General features: G+C 38.6%; 2 long non-coding RNA genes across 5 annotated transcripts; one reads left to right on the forward strand and one right to left on the reverse strand.

Annotated features, from left to right (window-relative positions):
* The first annotated feature begins 6,981 nt into the window (after positions 1-6,981).
* Positions 6,982-12,854, forward strand: LOC138764900 (uncharacterized). Of its 4 annotated transcripts, none has more exons than XR_011358353.1 (2): positions 6,982-7,799; positions 11,710-12,854. It is a non-coding gene; the product is annotated as an uncharacterized lncRNA (long non-coding RNA). The 4 variants fall into 4 exon arrangements; XR_011358352.1 differs by lacking the exon at positions 6,982-7,799 and adding an exon at positions 8,035-8,238; XR_011358351.1 differs by lacking the exon at positions 6,982-7,799 and adding an exon at positions 8,035-8,232.
* On the reverse strand, positions 7,140-8,137 carry LOC138764901 (uncharacterized). The gene is made up of 2 exons (XR_011358355.1): positions 7,948-8,137; positions 7,140-7,595 (listed from the first exon to the last, which is right to left on the reverse strand). It is a non-coding gene; the product is annotated as an uncharacterized lncRNA (long non-coding RNA).
* Positions 12,855-19,951: the final 7,097 nt, after the last annotated feature.

Genomic DNA, 19,951 nt, shown 5'->3' on the forward strand with positions numbered 1-19,951 from the left:
ATCTAGGCAAACCTAAATTTGACCGCTGTTGAATATTCGATAGTATGTTTAATCACAAATATGCAATAGATGTAGCCTTTATGATTCACTCTTGGACACCAGAGCATGTAAATTTTCAAACAGCGGGAATGAGGCAGAGATCGAGAATGGAGTCATCATTTTTAAGTTTAAGGAAATCGGAAGAAGATTCCCAAAATGACGAAATTGGAATGACATTCCCAGACTGCGGCAAAGGGAATGAGACTAAAAGTGTGAAAGAACCCATCAAAGCTTTATGCTTGGAGGAATATGAAAACTTCTGGTGAAAGTGGAACGCGAAAGTGGCAGGATATAGGAATGGATATTTCTGTTTCGTCTTATGTCAGTGGTAAAAGGATAAAATATGATCGTAAGCGAGTGAGAGAATTCGAACGAGGATGGAACATTCAACCAGAAGAACACGGTTGAGAGGATGAGAGCAAAAGGAATAGGAATGAGCTTTCAAATGACTGGACGAATGTGAAATTCGGACACTTGGGGAACAGAAATCCGGTTCAAGAAATAAGCGAATTGATGGAGATTCTCAGAATCAGGGAACAGAATCTGGGAATGAAGTGCGAAACATTGAGTGACAAAATGACAATAAGCCATGATTTTAGGAATTGAAATAACGTTTATAATTTGAAAATAGGCTTGATCTCCACAGTCATAAAAAATATGAATAGAGGTGTTAGTGGAGAGATTTTCTCCGAGAAAGGAAATAGATGGTCTTCTCGAAGAATGAACAAAGACGAAATTCCCTCAGGGAACCATATCTGTAAAACGAAGAGAGGGAGTGAAATTATAAGCATGTAAGAGTTGGTGTCAAATGTCGAGAGAGAGGGAATCAAGTTCCAATATGCAGTTCAAATACTGCACATGGGATGGAGATTCTATGAGATCAGTTCAGAAAGAGGAAAGTGTAATATCAGACTCAGAGCGACGTAGGAGGAATGAGATTAAAAAATGAAAACATGCCATTGAATTTATCTCTGTGATGGAACTGCAATTATATTCTCAGAGTGAAAGCAATTAATTTTAATATTGAGAGAATTCAATGGAAATTCCTTGAGTAAAAATGGAAGTGCGATTGAGTATGAGAAAATATGTATGGGATTTTGAATGTGAAAATAGAATGGGAGAGATGATAACAAAGCAACGTTACAAAATAAGTGTAACATTCAGGGTGCTAAAAAGTTTCAAAGAGATTTTCAGACGGAGTTTATCGGAATGAAACTGACGGTAAGATTCAAGTGGGGACGAGGAAGGTTGTTTTCAAGCCATTGCATCATCGAGAATGCTAGTTACAACTACAGAGTCAGACTGTGAGAGAAATGCACTTTAACAAGTGGAGAAGCAGGAAATAGCCAACGTTGCGGAAATATGAGAATAACTGACATTTTCACTTTCTCTCTTTGTTGTTGCTATTTGATGTTCTGAATATTGCCAGAGTTTTATTTATGTTTCAGATTTCTCGGCCTCTGCATCTTTTCTCGTCTGTCAATCACCGTTTGTTGAATTGATTTTAAATTACGTATCATGCATTATTCTTCTTTTACAGGGCTAGTGAGCATCGCCCGACAGCTGGGCCCCAGTCTCTTGGCTCCAAGACAAAAGATTCTAGTGATGCTCATGGAAAACCATTAGGCCGGCAAGAGTTCCTTCATGAATTGGTGAGAACGAGCTTTAGTATAGAACAGCAAAACGGACACATCTATTTCCTCTCTTGGTTGGTGGGTAATTCATTTAGCTGTGAGGGTTAACTGTGAGACTCAACTCACTTAATCTAACAGCTACTGGGATTATATATCGTCCATTGGAAGGATTTTATCCATTTCTCACTATTTGTCTGCCTCCACTCTATCTGTTCCCTGGATAATGACTTCCAATCCGTGACATCCGAAATAACCCCTTTCTCTGACAAACTCGGATCGCTCCTTACTGGCGATGATAAAGCCCACGTTTGTATCTCCTCTTATTTTCCTAATTCAGTCTTTGACCACCTACCACAGGAAGAAAAAGGACCGAGTATCTCTGGTCCTCACTTTCTTCTTCTTCATCATCCACATCCGAGATATTATTTGACACTTCCGTCAACTTCGATGTGATACCACTAACAACCATATCGTCCCCTCTCAATTCTTCTTCATTTTCGCCGGGATCTTTCTGTCCTAAACCCTCTGGTTCACTCTTCCATTCTCACTCACATTTCCATCCCATCCACCACAGCTCGCTCTAATTGTAGAAAGTTCTAAACTTGTCGCTGCATTTTCTCGCTCATCAGGAACATAAACTGTCGTCCTAAGTGAGATAAAACTTTACATGGACATTTTCCAGCCTCATCCACTACATGATTTGAACTCGCTGTGGAATCATCTTGATTGGTGAGACCAATCTCAGATTAGCTGGCTGCTTTACTGAACACAATATCTGTGTTTGTAGTTCTTAACCTAAGCTTGCTGTAGACAATCATTTGAACTACCCCAACTCTTCCTACAATGACGCGTTAGTTCGTGTCCTCATCGTTTGTTGAGTGACGCTAAATGTAAATTTCTGGAACAATACATCATATTCTTCATGGACAGTTTAAACTTAATAGCATTAAACATCGATTTTCCTTATGTTAGATACCGCAAACACTTTCCAACATTTCTTTCCCCACTCCTGTACTTATTTACCCCTCTCTATATTTTCTTCCTTCCTAGTCGTGTCTCCCTCTGCCTACCTCTTCATCTTTAGAACCCTCTGCCCTATACACAACAACTATGAGCCCCAGAAATTTTATTCCTCCCTTAGATAATTAATTTTACCCCTTCCCTCTGGTCATGATAAAGGATTTAGACCCCAAAGGCTGACTGACTATTTGTACCCATGGATGCTATAAGACCTGTTGAGCTCCTCCGGCACTTCTTCATTTGCTTAATGTTCCAGCATCTGCAGCTTGCACGTTAATTTCACTTCACAGAAAGCCTTAGTTATGCGAATGGGCAGAGGTACAATGCTTTAAATTATTTAAACGAGAATACGATCATGCAGCAGTGGAATGAGCGTCAGAAAATTATCATGTCAGACATCTTATCTTGTATAGAAAAAGATATTCTTTCCATAACCAAACAAAACTGCATCTCTGAATACCACCTATCTAAAGAGAATACATTTCTATTCTTCCAAGTAATCGCTATACATTTCTTGGCCACTGCCAGCGCTAAGTAAATAAAAGAGATCTGGTAATTATCTAATTCTAAATCAATGAAAATGTAAAAAAGATGTCTTTTTATGAGTTAAAGTCGACCCCATTTATGATTATATAAAATTTAAATAAGTTTGAATAAATCATTTTTTTTATTTAAAAAATTTTTTTTTTTATTATATATTTTTTCTATATATGTTTTCTTTTTTTCTTTTTTCCTTCTCTTTTTTTTCCTTTTTAAAGTTTTCTTTATTATTAGCTGTTTTTTTCGATTAAGTTCTTTTTGGTTTTTTTCATATATATTCTGATATAATAAAAAAATTTTGGATTAATAATTAATTATTTTTTTAAAAATATATATCGATCTTTTTTTAAGATATATATTTTTTATCTTTTTTTATTATACTAATAGTATTAATTCTTCACTCTTTATCGTGGGGGTGGGGAGGGGGTTTTAGGGGTTAAAATAGTTTTTTTTAGTCCTAGTTTTTAGTTGTTAGGGAGATGCCGAGATTGGTATTGTATTAACTATGTTACTTTGTACTTGTATTACTTTATTTTGTATTTTTTCTGTACGTGAATTACTTACTTTCTTCATATGTTAAAATTAATAAATAAAGTTTCGAAAAAAAAAGAAAATTTTCATGTCAGCATGCTTGATAGCAGAATAAAGCAACCCCCCCCCCTCCGACTCATTCCGCTATTTAATGAAGTCTCAGCTAATTATAGTCAGCAGGATTTGATACTTTTCAAGTGAACTGGTAACCTATAAACAGTAACCAATCTCTCTTAAGAATGTCAAAACCCCTGTCGAAATTTAAACAGTTTTTCCAGATTTTCATTTTGTTTGTCTCACACATCCTGTGCAATTAAACTTTTCTGAAATTATATATGAAACCATCTAAAGGCATTCATCTCTAAGGTGCCAGTTCCCTTCTTCAAGCTCCAGTTTGTTCCTGTGTGGCTAATGGAGAGGATAAAATAGCTTTGAAACCCACTTGGATATCTATGGTCTGTTCGACATGACAGAAATAGGTATTGACATTTAATAATGGAAAGCTTAAAATATACCATAGGAATTCTCAATCAGGGGAAGTAACAAGGGTGTGTAATGTTTTAATTTCATGGATAATGTTACTGAGTGGAGATTTTCTTTTAATAAATGTAAATATTAGAATTTTAAATCGTTAAATGCTTTTAGCAAAATTCAGATTTTATGTTCCCTTTGTTCTGGTCAGTATTGCAGTATCTCGAGTAGCATATTATTATTTTAACAATAACACTGGATGTACAGCAAGCCAGATAAGATCCAGCAGAGTTGTAGTGCCATACAACACTGAACTGGTCCTTGCAGCCTCCCTGTTTGTTTCGGGCAAGAAGAGCATTTACTACCCAAACACATTTCCAGTTTTCGATCTGTGGCATATTGTGCCGGGGTGCTTCAAGTCCTCATTTCAATGTTCGACGGAACACCAATCGATGAGGTAGCGCATTCAAATTTTAAACCACCCCTTCATATTCCAACGCGAGGCATACCTATTCATTTTCGCGACTGATGTCGCTCCATTCGCTGAGTTCCTCCAGCAAACAAATTTTCTTTTGTTTCTGATTCCAGCATACGGAGTACTTGGTGTCAATCTAATTCTCCCATCTCTCCGAAGGATTCTACACGCAAGGCGTAGAGTTCCTCACGAGCTTCTAAATGTATTCCCCAAAAAATTTTGTGCAATAATGTTAGGGCCCCCTACGACTTCTATACCACAAGCAAAACAGTCATATCTTTCCATTTACTTCTCATATACATTGGCAACATCTCAGTGAATCTTTTCCATGCGGTATACAGTCTCGCTGCATGGTCACCAGAACTGTACACTTTAGATCAATTATAGCCTCACTGTTATCTTACTCAATTGTACAATAACCTCCTTGCTCTGATATACTTTACTTGGCTAGTGGGCGCAAATATCTAATCTACTTTCCGAACACCAAATCGACTTGTGCTCATTTCCTTAGGAATAAAATGCTTTGGTTTCTCTCTGTTTGTCAGAGTTCAACTATGAAGATTCAGCGTCATTGTCAAAACGCATCATCTCTCAATTGCAATTGAATTCATTCTGTTATTGCTTTCTACATCCTGCTAACCCGGCAATGGCATTGTGTAAGAGAAAACTACTCGAGGAACAAAAACCCTAGACCATTGTCATTGCATTATAATCACTGTGAATTTTAGATCTAGCTTGCTAGGTTGTCTCATATCTTATGGATTCTGATATATTGGAACATTCTCCCAAGTGAGTCATTCTCAGCAGCCAATTGAAGTCAATTCTGATTTTTCAGATAGGATCCGCCCTCAATAAAGTCTCTTTAATTGCCTCTAAAAGTGCAGAATTTGCTCCGTCCTTCCGATATTTTCAAATCAAGTTTATTGTCATCTGATTGTACAAGTACAAACTTACGGAAGAGAGTTCACTGGTCCTTGGTGCAAAACATGCAGAAACACAACCAGACATAACATACTTGCATAGAAACAATACATATGCATGACAAGTAATTCAACTGTACAAATACACAAAGAGATATTATTTTATGCATGTGAGAGTCTCGGATGGTTAGTGTGAGCAGTTCCTTTTGTGGTTCAGCCTTCTCACTGGCTGTGGGAGGAAGCTATTCCTCACCCTTGTGCTGCTGCTCTAATACTCCTGTACATCCTTCAAATGGGATCAACTGAAAGATGCTGCTTGCAGGGGAAAAGGGATCCTCAATGATTTTGCGTGTCCACTTCAGACAATAATCACATCGATTGCGGTAGGGGTGGGGATGGGGGGTTGGGTAGGGGGTAGGATGTAGACCCCATTGATCCTCTCTGCCGCTCTTATGGTCCTGTGAACTCTCTTCTGATCCATTTCTCTGCAGCAACCGTACCTCACCGTGATGCAGACTGCCAGAACGCTCTCTATAGAGCTCCTATGGAAGGTTGACATGATGCCTGTAGTTTATTTACTTTTCCTGATAACTTAAATCTATTGCAAAACCGGACCGAAAAGCCCCTTAATTTTTTTTTAATAAGAAGAACAATCACAGGCCTTTAATTAATTTATTTTTCTCATGTTCAACAGCGTTTTGTTTAACATCTTCACATTATGAATATCCTCTCGCTCTTTCTGAAATCATGGAGTTTTAAATCTGTTGCCATAGTTTAGTAGTGGCTTATCGCTTAGTTCATAACCTATCCATGTATGCCAAACGTCCAAAAGGTTTGTTAACTCCCTTCTTACTTTGCATTGCCCGCTTCATACAACGACCTGCGATTTAATTTACCAGTATGTCATGGTGTTTTCCTCGTATCCTCCTGTCCATTTTGTCATAATAGAAAAATTCATACTTCTACCCATTAAATTCCTCATGTGTCTTGCCTGCCATTGGTCTTGCCAACTATATTACTTCTGTCGATAATTGCTGAGTTGTCACGTTGAAAGTGTGGCAATGTTTCAAATACAAGAAAGTCTGGAATTCTAGCAAAAATGCATACATCGAAATACTGGGACAGAAACACATATCTTCATTATACGAAAACATGTTCTGCAGATACTAGAATGTAGAAATAATAAATGTTGCCCTTTTTAACGATATGTCCGGCTTTATTCGTGCACAGCATGAATTTAACTCAGATCACGGACAGCTGCAAGATCTCCAGCGGTCACATCACAATGCTTTCCACTGGCATACTGCCCGCCACAAATGGTCCCAGTATAGCATCATGTTGCAGTTCAGATACCTTGACGGTTTACTCTCAAGCGGGTACCTTGATGGTTTATTCTCATAGCAACATGTTGAATTGAACATGTCAGAAACTAAATTCGTACAGAGTCAAAATTGACCGTCGTGTATCACAAACATTTATATCGTTCCAGAAATAACTACTTTATAATCGTTATTATTGTACATCATTGATTAAATATTGCAATTTATTCAACAGTCCTTCTGCAGTTTGACATTGGGATGCGAAAACATTGCTATTTGTCTTCTGTCTTGCACCTTATTAAGGTTTTGAAAAGACGATCTACAACATTGACAGCCTCATTTCCCTCCCTATGTCTACTGGTTCTCACGCATCAACGGCGAAATCATGGATCACCGAAAAGATGACCATTTCTTACACACGTGCAGACTGATAACTGTTCTACGTTTTGTGATACAAACGTTGAGCGGAGAGGAGTTGAATCAACATGTTTGTTTTGGCGCACATAATTAACGACAGCCTCAGTGGATCTGAATATGTCACAAGGGATTCACTTCCTCTATTAATGTGGTATTTATTTTGCAGTTGCCGTTAGTTGAAAGTGAGGGTACCAGCTCCCGCTTTGCCAGTCTCTAGAAGGATTTACATCTGAAAACAGAAGTGCACAAATGTTCACTGATAGGGATATAGGAACCGTGGATCAGAATGATCCTACCACGAGCAAGAATATTTTCTGGGCGTTCGAACTGTTTTTGACATCGCATAAACGCCCATTGCATTGGCGAATATATTATCTGGTCCGAGGAATTCAAGTTATCTATTATCCCATCTTGGCTATGACTGCTCTTCCTGGTAAGCTTTTCTGCGCACGATATTGATCCGAAACGATTCTCATTTTATTCTTTCTAACTTTTGTTGATTCTGCTTTCTTGAATCCCTGTGTATTAACTTGCCAAATTACAGCTAACAGCAATATTGTTTCTAATTTACGATCACATACTAGCAGTGCTTTGTGTTCCTGGTACGTTGATACACCCATTCAGTAATCCATCCTTCCAAAAGTAGAACTTTTATTGTTGCGTCACAAACAACATTCAAGACAGAATGAATTGCTTGGCAACCTGCATTTCCATTTGTCCCAATAATTTCACGTAGGCAATTAAATTGTCTTCAACAATAAAAAATATATTCGTCCCTACCCGAGAGGGCTTGATACTGGACGACATGTTGGGAAACGTAGCAGGGAAACTACCTGAAATGTCCATCGGAGATCACTTCGTGACCAGTTACGGTAACCCCTTCAGTGTTGAAATTACTGGAAAAGACAGGATTGGCCCAAAGTTGAAAGTTCTAAACTAGTTATCAGGGCATCTGACAAGTGGAAGGCTTTCAAAGGAAGATCGGGGGAGTTTGGTAGATGAAAATGGTCAGCGTGATCATGAAATAATTTAGTATGCAATAAATGTCTGCAAAATATCTTCAGGAAATTATGGAAAGCAAAGGGAACCCATTCAAAAACGAAGAATGGCTATTATTTCAGTTTAGTTTTCACAGGATTCATTTGGTTCCGGGAGCAAATTATTGAAGCAATTAAGAATGGTCTCACTAAACTAAAGCTTGATATTGTAACTATAGATTGTTGCAGCTGTGGTGCGGCACTCTTTATCGCGCTTCAATATAAGAATATACAGCTTATTTTCCGCTTCCGTTGGGAACGTGCAATTTTCACGTGGTGTTCATTCTTATTCTCACAATGAAATGCAAAACAAAGTGGAATAATAACAATTAGTGCTGGAAATCTGAAAAACAGGCCGAATGCACTGCAGCAAAAAAAACCAGATCATGGAACAATAGTGGAAAGAGATGCTAAGTTAATGATTAAAGTCTTTTGTCATTTATGACGTAAAAGCATGCGATGCGTTGCAGTCAGCACTGGGTGTACAAGTGTGTATGCTTGCGTGCCGTGACCATGCATTAGGCTTTTGTAATGCAGCATCTTTTGCATTGGTATCTTGTCCCATTCAATGGAACGGTGCAGAGCCATTTCATTGACCGAAATGGTCACCCAAGAAAGGTCTTGCACATCTGGAACAAATATGTTCACAGCAAACGGTGTGATAGAATATGATCTTATTTGAAATATTGAAGAATTCATATTCAGATACTTTGCTGAAACTATGGACAATGCTGTGGACATTTGACAATTTAGTGCTAATTGAAATGACGTCATTAAATCTAGAAGGAGGGGCCGCTCTAGTTGTGAAAAAGCTCTTTGCAAGGGTTTTGACCGAGTGCACAGAAAGAAAAGAGAGAGAGAGAGAGAGAGAGAGAGAGAGAGATAAATTGAGAGAGAGATAGAGCTGTACATTGTAAGCTAAGAAGCTTATTAGAACTGAAACAGAAGCTCCAAAGTGGTGGATGGCTGGAAGTACTAGCTGTCTGATATTTCTCTTTGAATAAATGAAACAGAAATGCACTCTGTGATAGCCTGAAAGAAAGATGGACATCCCTGATGGGGCAAGTTTCATCAGCAAGGCACTGATGTGCCTAATGGTGGTACCTCAGTTGTGGAAATCCTGGAACAGCAAATCACTCTCTGCAAAATGGCTTTCAGGTACAGACCACTCATTTCTTGAAAGAGAGCTCAATAATTCAAAATCCTCCCTCCTGCACCATCTCATTAACCATATATTATGCTGCATTATCCTCCTATTTCTTACCTAATCGGTACGTTGCACAGGTAACAATACTGGGATCATAATCCTGGAGGTCCTGGCCTTCAACTGCACAGGTAACTCTTTGAACTCACTTAGTAGGAGCTCATCACTCTTCCTATCCACGTCGTTGGACCCTACATGTTCCACGAATTCTGGCTTTCACCCTAACTCTTTAGAAGATCTCCGGGACTCTGGTACTAAGAGGAAAATATCATCCGGTTTCGTGATCTCATCCACATCATCTCATCTCATCATTGTTCTCCTCATGAGTGAACTCTTTGTCACTGCATATGGCCTCGACTCCCTCTCTTTCTTATCCACAGGGTCACACTCTGTTCCAGAGGCCTTAGCTTCGGTGTTTGTACTTGGTATGTGGTCATCTTCAAGCGTATCTAAAACGGTATACATTTTATTGAGGGTTACGTCCACTGTCTGTTCCCTTACCCTTTCCCTTCTGTCTCCTGGGTGTGACTCCTTCCCTGTAATTTATATTTAGCACCTCATCAGCCGCCCGAACGTTCCGTAGTTCATCCTACTGTTAGAAATTAAAGTACCTTTAAAGAAATTGCTCGAGACAAAAATTGAGAACAAAGAACATTTATTACAACAACAATGCAAAGTTAGGTGCTTCCCCTTACCCTGGGAATACACACACATACTGGGGCTCACCCAACTTTTATACAGTCAATTTCAGTATCAGAGTGCCCTCCCCCTTACATTCTTCTGCCCCCTGGATGGGTTTGGCATAGGTAATCCTTCCTGCCTACGTGCAGTTTCAGTACACTTGGAGGACCAGGGGGTATCCTGTGGGTGTCCCATCATGTCATTGTCCTTATTCACACCTTCCTGATTCTCGGGGCTACAATCTCTTGGTATGCGGAGTTGACTCATTCTATCTAGGGTTGGCTAATTTCATATGTATAAATCTGTTTATGGTTAGCTAATTAGATATGTAGGACTTGGTACTTCTATCCAGGGCTAGGAGACCTTTATCTGATCCAGACTACCTCAACTTCCTACATTCTATTGTACCTTACCACTCCTTATCTTATGGTGTTGGCTCTTGTCACTAAGACTAGAAGATTCTTATGTTAATCGTGCTGACTCTGCTTTCCTGCATCCTAACCCCCAAGCTTATCCTGTTTGTACTGGTTACAGCCATTAACTGATGAATTTTAGTTTCTTCCATGTTCATAATTTTAGATCAATTTTCCCATCTCTCACACTACCCTACCTCTAATATCTTAATACAATTTTTTACGAGCTGCAATTGGAAGCATGTCTTACCTATGACGTGGTCAGGATAAATGCATGTTTGACCGGCTGAGCACCCGTAGTGTGGGCGCCCTGATCCAACACATGAGTAGCGACATTATAGGGAGACAATTATCAAAGGACAAGGAAGTAAATTTTCGATGCAATGTCAAAGAGGTTAATCAGATCGCGAAGAAGTGGATTGGAGCTACTAACCATGTCAAAACACGAACAGAAATGAATTTCAACCTACCGGAGAAGATCTTTATTGAGTTTACTTGTCAACAACCCTCCCAAAAAATGCCACCGTGCTCAATCTGTTCCCAACAATAAATTTGCCAGATTCCTCCCAACATACATCACCAGATTTTAAATGTCTTTCTCTCTGCACCGGTTAATTATATGGAATAAAGCTCAGAATTTGGATGAAGGTTAATGGAACGTGTTCTAAAATTACAGTAAAATAGACACGTAAACACCCTTGTAGTGCCGGCAGTTATGGTAATCGAGCTGGTATCAATCACATGGATTTATTTTGGAAGTACCCCACAGTGCATAGTCCTGGCTATGAGTAAGATGCGTATGTAACCCGGCAGAGATGCATGGCAAGGAATTGCTTTTACGCAGGATGCTCGTTTCTGGTCACCAACTCTCCCCACAGTTACACTCCATAAACATGGCTCGACATTCCTTTAGTTTTCGGGGGATTTGTAAAGCAACCAGTCGTTTACTGTTTATTTCTGAACTTTATTCAGCGTCAGAAATATAATTTATTTTCCTTTTTTTTACAGTAATATCAGTGACTATTAAGATCCTGTCCTGAGGGAACTGCGGTCTGTCCAAAAATGTCACGCTTTACCTCCTTGCAATGGCGGCGGCGGATCTACTGATCGTTATCTTCGATCTGATAATGAGGCAGATACCAATTGCCTACACTTCCAAATTCCGTTTCCTCAAGTCCATCCCTTTGTGTAATATTCACGTCGTCCTTCTTTATACAGTGACAGATTGGTCTGTCTGGTACACCGTCGCATTCACCTTTGATCGGTTTGTAGCCATTTGTTACCAGAAGAGGAAAAGGAATTATTGCACCGAGAAAACAGCGACGTTTGTGCTTGGAACGGTGAGCGTGCTAAGTTTTTCGAAGAACATTTTCTGGTATTTTATGTTCACAGGTGAATATTTCATTGATAATACCCCTTGGTTTTGTTTGACAAGAGACGGTGTTCTGGGATCAGAGAACTGGGCAACAGCCACATTTGTTCATCATATCTTCACACCGGCAATCCCCTTTGTCCTCATTTTGCTGCTCAATGGGTTAACTGTAAGACATATTCTGGTGACTAGCAGGGTGCGCAGAAGACTTCGAGGTGCCAGCAGTCGGGAGAGTTTTCGAGACCCAGAGATGGAGAGCCGCAGGAAATCCGTCACTTTGCTGTATGCTATCTCGGCGAATTTCATCCTGTTATGGTCGCTGTTCACAGGGTATTTCATATGGGTCCAGTTGTATTATGTGCTCGTTGTGCTTACCGGTCCACCTATTTTTGTGCAAGACCTAGGTTTCATGCTGCAGCTGTTGAGCTGCTGTACAAACACGGCCCTTTACACCATTACCCAGAAAAAGCTCAGGGAACAACTGAAGGAACTTGTGAAATCTTCCATCGCTCGAGTTGTGAAATGTGCTCAATGACGCGAGGAGCCAAGAAATCTTTATCGTCAGGCGCAATTTAAATAATTAATTTGACAACGAGGTGTGATCAAATAAAATATCACCCCTCAGAGGGAAAGAGAGATTGACGTAATCCCAAAGGAAACCTCGGAGTAAAGTCCCTCGAAATAATGACCAAAATTAAACAGACTTCAAATGACACAAACTAGTTCATCTACGACGATGACCATGGGACCTGCAATTAAAATAATGCTTCGTACCTCACAAGGAATTCAATCTGTTCTTGCATTCCCGATACATTAAACAAACCGAACCTCATGCAGTTACTGAAAATAGTATAGAGCTCAGAAATACCATGGCTGTGCCGACGTAGAAAGGTAGCTAAATTGGTGGAGCTCATAATACATTTGTTAGGCCACAAAGTTATGCATCGGTTCTTACTTAAACAAATACGACGTTCATACCGTTTGGTGTACCATTGGAACATGCACTGACGAAGTCGAGGAATCTAATTGAACACGTCCAAAGCCAGTCCCAGGCAGAAGTTGTAAACAATATTTTATCTGAGAGTGAGAAGTCACATTAGTTCAAATATCCTAAGGCATGTACCCAATATAAAGCAGAAGGTTACCAATTCAACGAGTCATAATTACGATACACTTTTAAGTGGAACGTCAAATCAGACCTACAAAATATCTTAAAATAAAAATAACATTAAAATCTTCACAATGAAATTAGATGTTAGAATTAGCAATTAACGTGTAAAAGTACAACTATTTAAATTCATAAAACAATTCCAATCTTTATGGAATACCGACGGGGCATGGAAAATGTAAACCAGCGGAGCAGATGAAGAATTAGCATCAAAATAACTCAGTAACTCCTGCGATTTAGAAACTCAATATAACGTTCCGCTGTAGAGCCACAGAGTAGCTCTTGATAACTCTCTCACACATAAACACACACACACACACACACATTCAGAAATGATGCATGACTCACCAACACTATCCTCAATACCTTACACACGAACTCTGTCACTCATAAACACACACACACACACACACACACACACACACGCAGACACACACCCTCTCTCTCTCTCTCTCTCTCACCCTCCCTCTCTTTCTCCCTCCCTCCCTCTCTCTCTCTCTCTCTCTCTCTCTCATCCTGACACGAGCTATTGTTTTAATTTCACTAATCTCTCCGTCCTACAATGCATTCCTCTTGCATCTTGCCCATGTCTACGTTAAAGGGCCAATAATTTTGAAGCAAGTCCAATTGTTGGAAGGTGAGAAATGTTTAAGAACTGAGAAAGCTATATGTAAAGATATCAGTAAGAATTAGAAAAACAAAAGAAGCTGGTTAAGGATGGGCGGTGGTTAATTTTAACAAATGTACAGACTTAGTTTCTATAACAGATAAAAAATGAATTAAGTTCAACAATAATTTCACTTGCCTATTGAGTGAAATATAGTAAGTGCCCAGAAAACCAGCGTGGATGCAGGGAAAATAATTTAAGTGGAATCAGACCTACTGCAGTGAAGTTTATAAAGGATAAAAATGCAGAATAGCAAAAACAGTAGATGAAAAAGACAGAATTACTGGAGGAACTCAGCGGGTGTCTCAGTGTCCTTCTTACCTTAATGAAGGGCTCTGGCCCGTAAAGTCGGTTTGATATCCTACTGTTTCCCTCAAGCATTTGGAACCTTTCATGTTGTACTCCAAGTAGAAGTAGAAGAGCACCCATATTTTATAATAAATGTGGGAGACTTATATTCATCTGAAAGGAATAACAGTGCACAATCATATTCAAGAGTTTTCGGTCCAGAATTAAGTGGATATTCGGTCTGGGGGTAGTGAAAGTAATAGAAAATGGTTCAAGCAATTGAACGATTTTAACCATCTGAATATGTTAAAATGAATGAAATGAGAATTAAATACAACATAGATGAGTGTTGTATTGTTTTGAGAGACTGAGCAGGAGAGGAAGAGTTTGGATGATATGAACGTTATGCTGGACATAAACATCGTATGAAAAGAGGGCATGTCCAATTGTTTCAATCACAAATTGTCTTGTCACAATCAAACATGTGCTGTATTTGCGATGCAATGCCAATGCATCAGTCTAATATACTTACAATAGCAAATTGCAAATGTCTAACACTGACGGGTCGGGAAACATAACGGAGATAGATGTACAAGTGACTTGGTACAAGCAAAACAACCTCTAGTATGATGTCAATAAAATTAAATAGCTGATGAAAAGCCGTCCATAAGAAGGGGTTGAAGAGACTTCAGTCTGCATTCCAAGATCATCCACTGAATGATAGACATCGGTAAACCCATTGAAGTAAATAATTCCCGTGAACTTTACTGATCCATCAGCTCTACTACTTGAATAGCATGAGGAAATTTGGCATGTCACCTGCCCCATTTACTAATTTCTACAGTTGCACTATTGAAATTATAATGTCAGGGCACATAACTGCATGGAAAGGGAAATACTCTGCCCACGATTGAATGAAACTGCAGAAGGTTGTGAACTAAATTCAGATTGGATTACTAATATTCTACTATAAATTGTCCCAAGAGAGAAGGAGAATTTGGAAGGGTGAGGAAGTGATATTGTTGAGAAAGTGAGGAGAAGTAAATATAGGATTACTGTCAGATTATTGCACGTAATTCGTGGATGACTCTGCTTTGCTATGACTCTATATGAATATGAGTCTTTTGTATTTTGCTTCTAAATGCTTCTCATTATCTGTGCAGATTTTAGTACCTCCATGTTCTCTAAACTTTGATAAGAAAGCACAAAAGCACCGCCGCTTCGTCAGCGGCCTGAAAAAAATTTGGCATGTGCCTTTCATCCCCCAATAACGTCTACATATATACAGTTGTAAGTATCCATCAGGATGCATTACTGTGTGCTCTGGAACCATCACGTTCAACACTGCAAGAAACTCTGAAGTGCTGTGAATACAGCTCAGACTATTGCACAAGAACACTGATCTCCACTGATTTCATCTATATTTAGCTCTGTCTTGGATCAACTGCCAAAATATTAAAAGACAGACCATTGATTCCCTCATCCAGTCCTCCCTTAACAATGACCTCCTTTGCGGCCACGCTGTGATTGCAAGACATGCCACCCTTGCGCTTACACGTCCTCCCCCATGACTATCCCGGGCCACAAACAGCACTTACTGTAAAGTTGAAATTGTCATTTATTCTCTCCGGTATTCCCAATACAGCCTCCTCTTCATCAGGGAGATACGAAGCAGACTGAGAAATTGTTTAACTGAACTGCTTTAGTGCTTCGACAGAAAGGCCTTCCCAGTCGGCAACCATTTCAATTCCACACAAATTGTAACACCGACATGTCAGACCATAGCTTCGTATACTCCCAAATCAAGACCACCTGGACATTGGAGGAACAACACCTCAGAATCCATCTCGGCAATCACCAACCAGGTGGCATCAATAAATATTCTCCAATTTTCGTTAAGCCACCACACCCGTCTTTTTATTTCCGGAGCCCTCTTTTCCTCAAACTCCCCTTCCCCTCCCCTTCATTCTATCAGAGTGATACTCCTTTGGTACTCTGCTATCACTTCTTAGTTTCTTTGTATTCTACCTTCCACCCGAGTCCATTTAAATTTTAGCCTGTGGTCCTCCACATTTGCATGTCCTTCATCCCCGAAATTTTATTCAGGTATATCTACCAATTTTGCAAGGCCAAACTGATGTTTCTTTAAAAAACAATTATATTAGTTATATAAAGTACACTGTAGGCCTGCTGAGTTTCTCCAGAATTTTGTTTTTACTATTCCTGAAGAAGGGCTTAGAATCTAATGCTGATTACCCTTTACTTACAATGGCTGCTGCCTGACCTGTTGAGTTTGATCAGCACTTCTATGTACTGCCCTAGACCCCAGCATCTGTAGATGCTTTTGTTTCACTTCACAACAGACAAATTCACTTTGTCCTTATCCTGTCAGGAAGATTCAAGGGAGTGAGTTCCCACATCACCAGATAGAATAATCTTTATCAGAACGCACATATCTCCATGAATAAAATAAATTTGGATTTGACCTTCTCTAAGTGATGTAATGGAAGATTTAAACTGAGTGTTTTACTTCTGCAGCTGCAAGGCTGAGAACCTGCTTGTTTTTTTTAAAATCAGCAGGCGAAATCTAATTTACACCATGAGGCCCAGGATGCATATTTAGTAGACACACCTAAATTCCACCATGGGACCCAGGATGCAGTTCAATCAGAAGACATTATCTAATTTACACTATGGGGCCCAGGGATGCATATGAATCAGTAGACATTATCCAACTTCCACCATGAGGCGAAGAGATGCAGATTTCTTTTGTTGGTCGCAGACTGTCAGGAGATCTTGAAGATAATTAAATCATTGGTTCAAAGTGATAAGATCTGAAGGAAACAAGTTTTGGGTAATAAAAGCCATGGTCCCACTGCTGAAGTTAGAGACTCTCCAAGAGGTGACAACATCTCTCAGCAAGAAGAAGAATTTCAAGAGTCCAGCTAAAGTTCCGGTCAAGCAACTACAAGTGTGCAGTCATTGCCTTGCTTTGGCAGTTGGGACCAGTCCAGGCATTGATAAGTATAATTGGCAAGGGCTTGCATATTATAGTGTGAATTCAGCTTTAGATTTAGTAATAAAGACTTGTATAAACTGAACTGCTTTCGGTGTGTGAGTGTCTATTTTCTTTTGGTAGCTCGAACACTGTGACCAATCTAAAATGAACAAAGTGAGAGGTACATGTTTACCCAAGACAAGTGATCGCTCTGTAACTTTGTTTTGTATTTGCTGCTGAATGGGTTGACCAGCTCGACTGTTTGAAAAACAAACATTTTCACTCTCACATGGTTCATGTAACAATAAACTTGAACTCATTTTAAGGTAATTTACAGGCATGTTGTTGAACCTGAATTTGATATCTGCTCATCTTCATGCTAATATATCATTCTGTCCTCAGAGGAAGTAAAATCATTGCCACCTCCTGAACAGAAACAGTTGAAAATGGTTTTCAAGTTTATCAAGTTATTTTTGCTTTGTTTCAATATACATTTGTATCCTCGCAGCTAATGCAGATAATGCAATCTCAGTTTTGCGAAGATCAGAGAAATAAAATTCATTTGATATTTGTGCCACTTACTAATTGAATTTGCTCATGGTGTTATGAGCCAAGAGGCCCCCAAACAAAGAAGCAATAGATAGCCATCAAGACAAATGGTTACTTATACAAAAGTTGCTTTTTAATGATCTTGAAACATGAAATTAGAATCAAATTTTAACTAATCACTAACTTATTTAACCTAAATTAAACCCACTTTTAATTCAAAGTGCATGTGTGTGTAAGTTCAGAAAAGTTCTTATACAGTGCACAGAATTTAACATTTATAATGTTCACCAGGTGCTGGTGCTTGAAAGGTTAATGGTTGCTGCTCATGAAGTTTCTGAGAGAGAGCGAGAGACAGAGAGAGAGAGAGAGAGAGAGCGAGAGATAGAGAGAGAGATGTTCCAGGACATCCACAAGTGATGTACTTCCATCAGCCACTCCAGTGTCTTGCTGAAGAAATTTTCCCCTTCAGAGTTCTCCAGGTGAGAACCTCTTTCTTTCAGGTCACCACAGAGTTCCCTTTTGTTTCACTTATTCCAACTGAAACATTAGACAGCCAGTCCTCTCCTCTTGCATGAACCACAAGGACTTTGATCAGGCTGCTTTTTTTTAAACTTTATTTAAAACTTTTGAAAAGGATGTAAAACCATTAAAAAATTATCAATAAATTACCCCCCTTCCCCCTCCCCCTACTCATCCAGGCCCCGCAAGTGCAGCAAAAAAACCCATAAAATATACATAACATTGTAAGATATTTTTAAACCCATGTATTTCCAATAAGGCGACCACATTTTTTAAGAAAAAGAATAACTATCATGTAAATTATATGCTTTTTTTCCATATAAATACAAGATCTTAATTCATTATGCCAATGTGCTATATTAATCTCTCCATTATCTTTCCAAGTAATTGCTGTACATTTCAGTGCCATTGATAACGCTAAATGAACAAAACCTAACTGAAACTTATCCAATCCCAAACCAGTCAAAGATACCATATAACCCAACAAAAAAATCTCTGGGTCTAAAGGTAATTCAATTTTAAATAATTTATCCAAAATTACCCTAATTCTTTCCCAAAATGGCTGTACCCTATCACAAGTCCCAACTGCATGGAAAAAATTTCCAGTATTTAAGCCACAGCTAAAACACAAATCCAGATTACTACATCCATATTTTTTCCGTTTCTCAGGAGTCAAATATAGCTGATACAAAAATTATAATTAACCAAACCATACCTTACATTCGTCAATTTAGTTACCCCTTCATGACACATAACCTCCCAGTCCTCCTGAGGTATAAGTTAAATCACTTTCCAATTTATTCCTAGATTTCTCCAAATTTATTTTATCCACGGTCACTTGTAAAAAGAAAAAACCGATATATACCTGAAATAAAGCCCCTCCTTGGTATAGAGGAAATGAAAGTTTCAGACTTAGTTAACTCTGGTAATTTCATATCCTTTCCATAATTATCCCTTATCAAAGGTCTAAGTTGATAATACACAAATAAATAATTTACTAGTATTCCAAATTTCTCCTTCAATAGATTAAAAAAAAGGAACTGTCCCTCTTCAAAACAATCGTGGATCACTTTTATACCTGGGAATGTCATATTTGTAAATACCTGTTAAACATTGAAAAATAAATAAACAAATTTTGATATAACATAGTTTGAATTGACAATTTACCCTTCGTACCTATAACATCATTTCTATTAACCCATATCTTTATTAAATACCGGCATATCAAATCCCTGCAATAAATGCAAAGTCCAATTATACATAAATTGATGACCATCAAATTCAAAAATACAAGTTAATTTCACCTTAGCCCAACTAGGAAGCTGATTAATATCTATCATTCTACTAACAAACTTTAACTGAGCAGCCTAATAATAAATTTGAAAAGGAGGCAGCTGAAGTCCACCTAATGCATACATCCACATCAACTTTTGTAAAGCTACTCGAGCTAATGTTCCCTTCCATAAAAATTCCTCCCCAACCGATGCAAATCTTGAAAAAAGCCCTTTGGAAGTAAACATGGAATTGACTGAAATAAAGACTGAATACAGGGAAAATATTCATTTTAATACAATTTACTTAACCTATTAATGTTAATGGAAGATCCTTCCATTTAATCAAATCTGTTTTGATCTTTTTCAATAAAGGTACATAATTAAATTTATATAAAGACTGATAATTCACATTCAC

The sequence above is a fragment of the Narcine bancroftii genome, chromosome 5 (genome assembly GCF_036971445.1).
Source record: "Narcine bancroftii isolate sNarBan1 chromosome 5, sNarBan1.hap1, whole genome shotgun sequence".
Lineage (NCBI taxonomy): Eukaryota > Metazoa > Chordata > Chondrichthyes > Torpediniformes > Narcinidae > Narcine > Narcine bancroftii.